Raw genomic sequence first — 6,788 nt, 5'->3', positions numbered from 1 at the left:
ATGGGGCAGCTAGGTGGCGCAGTGGATAAAGCACCAAGCCTGGATTCAGGAGGAGTTCAAATCTGGCCTCAGACACTTAACACTTACTAGCTGTGTGACCCTGGGCAAGTCACTTAACCCTCATTGATTGCCCCACCAAAAAGAAAGAAAGAAAGAAAGAAAGAAAGAAAGAAAGAAAGAAAGAAAGAAAGAAAGAAAGAAAGAAAGAAAGAAAGAAAGAAAATGTTATTGAATTTCAAGCTCTTATTTCACAAAATTTCTCTTTGTCTTTACTTTCTATTAGATAAGCAACCTGACCTCGATATGTCAGTATGATGAGAAGTTTGTAGTCTGAGGTAACTGCTTAGAAATCTCTTAGAAGGGGTATATCTTGAGATATCTCATGCAAACTAGGACACTTGGTGGCTAGAGAGAGACCCTTGTATCAGGAAACCATCCTCCAAGAAAATGCTTCATATAACTCTTCAAAGTGTTAACATTGCACATTCTTGCATTCCATATGCTAAGGCCCTTTCCAATTCTTAGATTCTATAATATAATCATAGAAACAATGACAAGAATTTGAGAATCTGGAGGGAAAAACTCTCTGAGGAGAAGGAAAAGAAGTATGGTTTTAGACACATTTAAGAGAGTGTTATCCAAAAAAAATTTAACAAGCATCCCATCAACAAATAACTATATTCAAAAAACTATATTTAATAGTTATCCCCAATATGTGTCAATTTATAATTCATTTATTACTACATAGTACTATTGCACTAACAGTTAATTTCATTATTAAATGAAATAAAAATAAACAATAAAAAGGATGAAGTGAAGATAAAATAATATTTTATCCTAGTGTCCATAGGGAGCTTCTGGAGTTTATTGAAGAGGGGATTGATGTTGTCAGGCATGTTCTTTTGAAAAATAACTTGAGTAGGTGTGTGGATGATGAAATGGAGAAAGGAGATCCTAGAGACCAAATGGAAGGCTATAGTTTTAAATTGTTTAAGCTTTGTCAAGAAATCATGACAATCAAGGTAACCATCTTCAATTCTTTTCTATTTCCTATTTTTCATCATCAATGTCTTGGTTTTAATAGGTCAAGTTCCATTAAGTGCACATGACATCTTGTCACCTTAATCTTTGAGTCTAATTTGGTATTTTTTAACTCTTTGTAAGTAGCTAAACAATGAACAGCCACTGGTCCTTATGCATAGTTCATTATCCTGCTTCATCAAGAGTCATTATAAAAATCCAAAATATTTACAAAGATAATATATGCATATGAAATGCAAATTGGATGATTTGATTACATTAAATTAAAAAAGGTTTTATACAAACAAAAACAATGTAGCCAAAATTAGAAAGAAAACAGAAAGTTGGGAAACTATTTTTATAGCCAGTATTCCTGATAAAGGCCCCATTTCTAAAATATATAGGGGACTAAATAAAATTTATAATAATAAAAGTCATTCCCCAATTGAGAAATGGTCAAAGGACATGAACAGTCAGTTTTCAGATAAAGTCAAAGCTATATATTGCCATATGAAAAAATGCTCCAAATAACTATTGATTAGAGAACTTCAAATTAAAACAACACTGATTTACTACCTCACGCCAACCAGATTGGTAATATGACCAAAAAAGGAAAATAATAAATTTTGGAAAAGCTGCGGAAAAATTGGAACACTAATGCATTATTGGTGGAACTGTTAACTCATTGGAGTGTAACTTAGAACTATGCCCAAAGGGCTATAAAGATGTGCATACTCTTTGACCCAGAAATACCAATATTAGGTCTCTTTTCTAAAGAGATCATAAAAAAGGGAAAAGGACCCACATGTACAAAAATATCCATAGCTTCTCTTTTTGTGGTGGAAAGGAATTGGAAATTTGGGGAATGGCTGAACAAGTTGTGGTTTATGAATGTAATGGAATACTATTGTGCTGTAAGAAATGATGAGCAGACAGATTTCAGAGAAACCTGGAAGGACTTACATGAACTGATGCTGACTGAGAGGAGCAGAACCAGGAGAACACAGTAACAGCAATATTGTGTGATGAACAATGGGAATAGACGTGGCTCTTCTCAGTGGTGAAAAAATGGTTTCAAAGAAATCATGAGAGAAAACATTCTCAAAATCCTGAAAAAAGAACTGTGAATTATGAATGCAGATTGAACCATACTGTTTCAACTTTTGGACTGTTTTTTTTTCCCTTATTTTTTGAGGTTTTTACCTTGTGCTCTCATTCTTCTTTCAGAAGCTAACTAATGTAGAAATATGCTTAACATGATTGTACATATACAACCTATATCAGACTGCTTTCAGTCTTGGGGAGGATGGAGGGAAGGAAGGGTAGGAGAGAAAAAATTGGAACTACAAATCCAGTGAAAAGAAATGTTGAGAACTATCCTTATATGTAACTGGAAAATAATAAAATACTTTTTTTTTTTTTGGTGAGGCAATTGGGGTTAAGTGACTTGCCCAGGGTCACACAGCTAGTAAGTGTTAAGTGTCTGAGGCCGGATTTGAACTCAGGTACTCCTGACTCCAGGGCCGGTGCTCTATCCACTGCGCCACCTAGCTGCCCAACGCCACCTAGCTACCCAATAAAATACTTTTTAAAAAAGATAGGCAAGATGAGCAGACAGAGAAAGATGAGAACCATAGAAAATTTCTTTAATGACAAGGAAGGTGCACCCTGAGAAAAGGATAGCAGCATCAGGGCTCCTACATCCAAAGCCTCCAGGAAAAATATGAATTGGTCTCAGGCTATAGAAGGGCTCAAAAAGGACTTTGAAGATAAAGAGAGGTAAAGGAAAAAATGGAAAGGGAAATGAGAGTGATGCAGAATGGTCATGAAAAAAATCAACAGCTTGAAAAGTCAAGTTCAAATGGAAAAGGAGGTATTAAATCTGAAGAAAAACATTGCTTAAAAATTAGGATTGAGCAAATAGAAGCTAATGACATTATGAGAAATCAAGACACAATAAAGCAAATCCAAATGAATAAAAAATAGAGGGCAATGTGAAATATCTCCTTGGAAAAACAACTGACCTGGAAAATAGATTCAGGAGAGATAATTTGAAAATTTTTGGACTACTTGAAAAACATGATCAAGGAAAGAGCTCAGATATCATCTTCCAGGAAATTGTCAGAGAAAATTGCCCTGATATTCTAGAAGCAGAAGGTAAAATAGGAATTGAAAGAATCCATCTGAAAAGATCAAAGATCCCAAAATGAAAACTTCCAGGAACAGCATAGCCAAATTCCAGAGCCCTCAGGTCAAGGAGAAAATATTGCAAGCAGCCAAAAAGAAACATTTCAAGTACTGCAGAGCCAGTCAGGATAGCACAAGATCTGGCAGCCTCTACATTAAAGGACTGGAGGATAAGCAATATGATATTCCAGAGTGCAAAGGAATTGGAATTACAACAAATAATCACATATCCAGCAAAGCTGAGTATAATCTTTCAGGGGGGAAAATGGGACTTCAATGAAAAAGAGGAATTTCATGTATTCGTGATGAAAAGATCTGAACTGAATAGAAAATTTGACTTTCAAATACAAGACCCTAGAGAAGCATAAAAAGGAAAACAGGAAAAATAAATTAAGAGGGATGTTAAAAGGTTAAACTGTTTACATTCCTACTTGGGAGGATGATACGTCTAACTCATAAGAACTTTTTCAGTATTAGGGAAGATGATAGAAATAAATTTAGACAGAGGACACAGGTTGGAATTGATTATGAAGGGATGATATCTGTAAATAATTTATTTTTGTTCATCTTTTTTTGTGGGGTGGTCAGAGTTAGGTGACATGCCTGAGGTTGCACAGCTGATGAGTGGCTTGTGTCTGAGGCCAGATTTGGGCTCAGGTCCTCTTGGGTCAGGATGGATACTTTGTCCTCTGTGTCACCTAGCTGCCTCATTATGACAACTTTATGGTAAAATTGACGGTTGTGAGGAACGCAGTGGTGGAGGGAAAAGGGTAGAGTTAGAATGGGGTCAAATCCCACATGAAAGAAACAGGAAAGGGCTTAATGAGTGGGGGGAGAGTTGGGGGAGGAGCAGGGCAGTGAATGAGCCTTACACTCATCAGAATTGGTTCAAAAATCTTAATCTCATCAGAATTGGTTCAAGGACGGAATAACATACACACTCAATTGAGTGAAGTAATCTATCTAACCCTCCAGGAAAGTAGGAGGGGATGGGGATAAAGAGGGAGGGGTAAAAGAAGGGATTGGAGATTGGAGGAGGATGCAGTCAGAAGCAAATCACTTTTGAGGAGGGATAGGGTGAAAGAAGATAGAAAATAGAGTAAATATCATGAGGAACGGAATAGGATTGAGGTTAACAGTTAACAATAGTAACTGAAAAAAAATTGAAACAGAGGCAAGATTAATGTAAGATGATGATAATTGATGATAATGAGGTTGGTTTGATGATGATGAGAATTGATTCACGATGATGATAAGATGTATGGTACTTTGCTGGACTATTTTGAAAAAAATTCTTTTTCAGGTATAAGGTATTATATAAATGTTATCTATTACTGTTGTTACAAGAATCAGCCTCATCGGTTTATTGTAAGGAAATCTCTCTTTAAAGTATTATATATAGTTTACTATAAAAAATTGAGCAAGATGCTATCAGAAAAACCTGGAAAAACCTACATGACAAAAATCCAGAGGAATGCCTTTTTATGAAGAGAAATCTGTGAATCTCTCCTTGTTCTTTGTGGAACACTTTAGAGTGGAGGTACCCATGTGGTGGGAATGCCAGAAGGTGATTGGCAGGCTTTTGAAGGTATGATACTTTATTCCACAGATGTTCTGTGAGCACGTGCAAACAGTCTTGGGTCAAACAATTCTCTCTACTTTAGAAGGTTTAAAAATCCTCATCTACTCCACATCAGAAACAGAGTTCAGACCCAGGGCTTCAATGATGAAGTTACTCAGGTGGTAGCATTTAGATTCACAAATGTTTGAATCACTCAAAGAACCTTCATTGACCTGGGAATAGGAGGCTTCAGTCACTTCCATCTGGTGCAGACATTCCATTCCTTCAACCTGTTTTGCTCTAGACAAGCCTGGGCTCACAAAGATACTGAGATCACAATGCTTGTGATTAGCCCTCCAAAGTGATGGTGGTGGTGGTGCTCCCGAGCCAGGGTCTTGGTGTCACTACTCTTGGCTAACTTCATACTGTTTCTGTACAAAGTACTTCTTTTGGACTCACCCAAGGCCATTGCATTAAATTGTACTTTCTCTTTCAAGAGCAGGGGCCTTTGTCTTTCTAGCGGATCTTTTGTAAAAATGGCTGACATCCCAGTAGTTGTCTCTTTCCCATACACAGGATTAATTCTCTTCTCATCTCTACATGCATCAAAACCACCCTTTTCTGGCCTGTAGTGTTGAACCTGGGAGGCCTCACATTCATGATCCTTAGCATATATCTTCTGATTTCCCTCTCTCTTAATGATGATTTTGGGGGTTTCAAGATCTGAGAAACTCAGTTCTCTGGTTTCATGAATCTGTGACTCATCCATCCTCCAGTCATCCCTACAATTTTCTGCAGTGAAGTGAAGAAACTGCAAGTCATTTGACTGTTTGACATAGACCTGTCTCAAATTATGAAGTTCAGTATCTGTTCCTTCTTTCTTTGATTTTGCGGTATCAAGTAATTATTCTTTCCTCTTTTCTCTTTTCTCTTATTTGAGGCAAATAATCTCTTCTTGCTGCTCATTATTTTCATTTGTCTTTTCATTCAGGTCATCTTTTAGGTTAGTTACTTCAAACTTTAGCACTTTCATTTTCTGCTTATAATCTTGCTTTTCCTTGATAATACAGGATTTCACCATTTTGGTATCATGTAAGGCATTTTCTAGCATCTTAAATTTACTCAAACAGTCTGTAATATGATTGATTGCCTTAAAAATATCTTTGTCCTTAAGTTCAATCATTGTAGAGAGTGCCTGTTCTTGAGCTATAACTGTCCTATCTGTGCTGAAAGTTCCATCATAGAGTTGTTGAGTCACCTGTTTTTTCCTCTCTAATTTGCAGCATCTTTCTTCCAAGGTCAACACTTTCTGCCAATCATCTTTCCACACTAGAAGCTGTCTTTGATGTGCCAGAACCATTTCACTGAGCTCTCGGTCCTGATCTCTTAGTTCCCCAATTAACAGTTGCAGTTATTTCTGTTGTTTCTCAATAGTGTGAGCCTCAATTTCTGAATAGATGATGTTCTTGTGGGAGAATGGTGTCACATTCATAGGTGGCCACAGCCCGGTGTTTCCCATTGGCCTTGGGAGAAAGTAGGAGTCTCACTTTGGAAACCCCATAGGCTTGCCTTCCCTAGAGTTGCCCGCCATGTGGTGGAGACTGGCCTCAGGCAGCCATGCCCCCACACCCTTGCTACCCAGAAAGACCAGCCCATTGAGAGCTCCAGCCCTTTACCTGCTCCACTCAGTGCTCACAAACCCATGTATAGTTTATATTGAATTGATTAAGTGCTTGGGGTGGGGGAAAGGAGGGAGGAAGAGAATTTGGAACACAAAGTTTTAAAAAAATTTTGATGTCAAAGTTTGTATTTACATGTAATTTGGGAAAATAAAATTTAACAGGAGGAAAAAATGAAAGGATCTCAGTGTCTGGTACCTTCTCCTATCAGGTGGATCTTCAGAATCTTCCTAAGACAATCAAAATGGAAGATATTGAGTTTCCTAGAATGGTGCTGGTAGGTAGACTGTTCAGGTTTCAAAGGCATATAACAATAAGGTTAGCATAACAGCTCTGTAGAC

The 6,788-nt window shown here is 37.3% G+C and overlaps 1 pseudogene; it reads right to left on the bottom strand.

Moving 5' to 3' along the window:
- Positions 1-4,339: 4,339 nt before the first annotated feature.
- Positions 4,340-6,260, bottom strand: LOC122738863 (annotated as a pseudogene).
- Between the last annotated feature and the right edge of the window lie 528 nt (positions 6,261-6,788).

The sequence above is a fragment of the Dromiciops gliroides genome, chromosome 2 (genome assembly GCF_019393635.1).
Source record: "Dromiciops gliroides isolate mDroGli1 chromosome 2, mDroGli1.pri, whole genome shotgun sequence".
In the NCBI taxonomy this organism is placed as follows: domain Eukaryota; kingdom Metazoa; phylum Chordata; class Mammalia; order Microbiotheria; family Microbiotheriidae; genus Dromiciops; species Dromiciops gliroides.
This window is presented reverse-complemented; position numbering and strand designations above follow the sequence as displayed.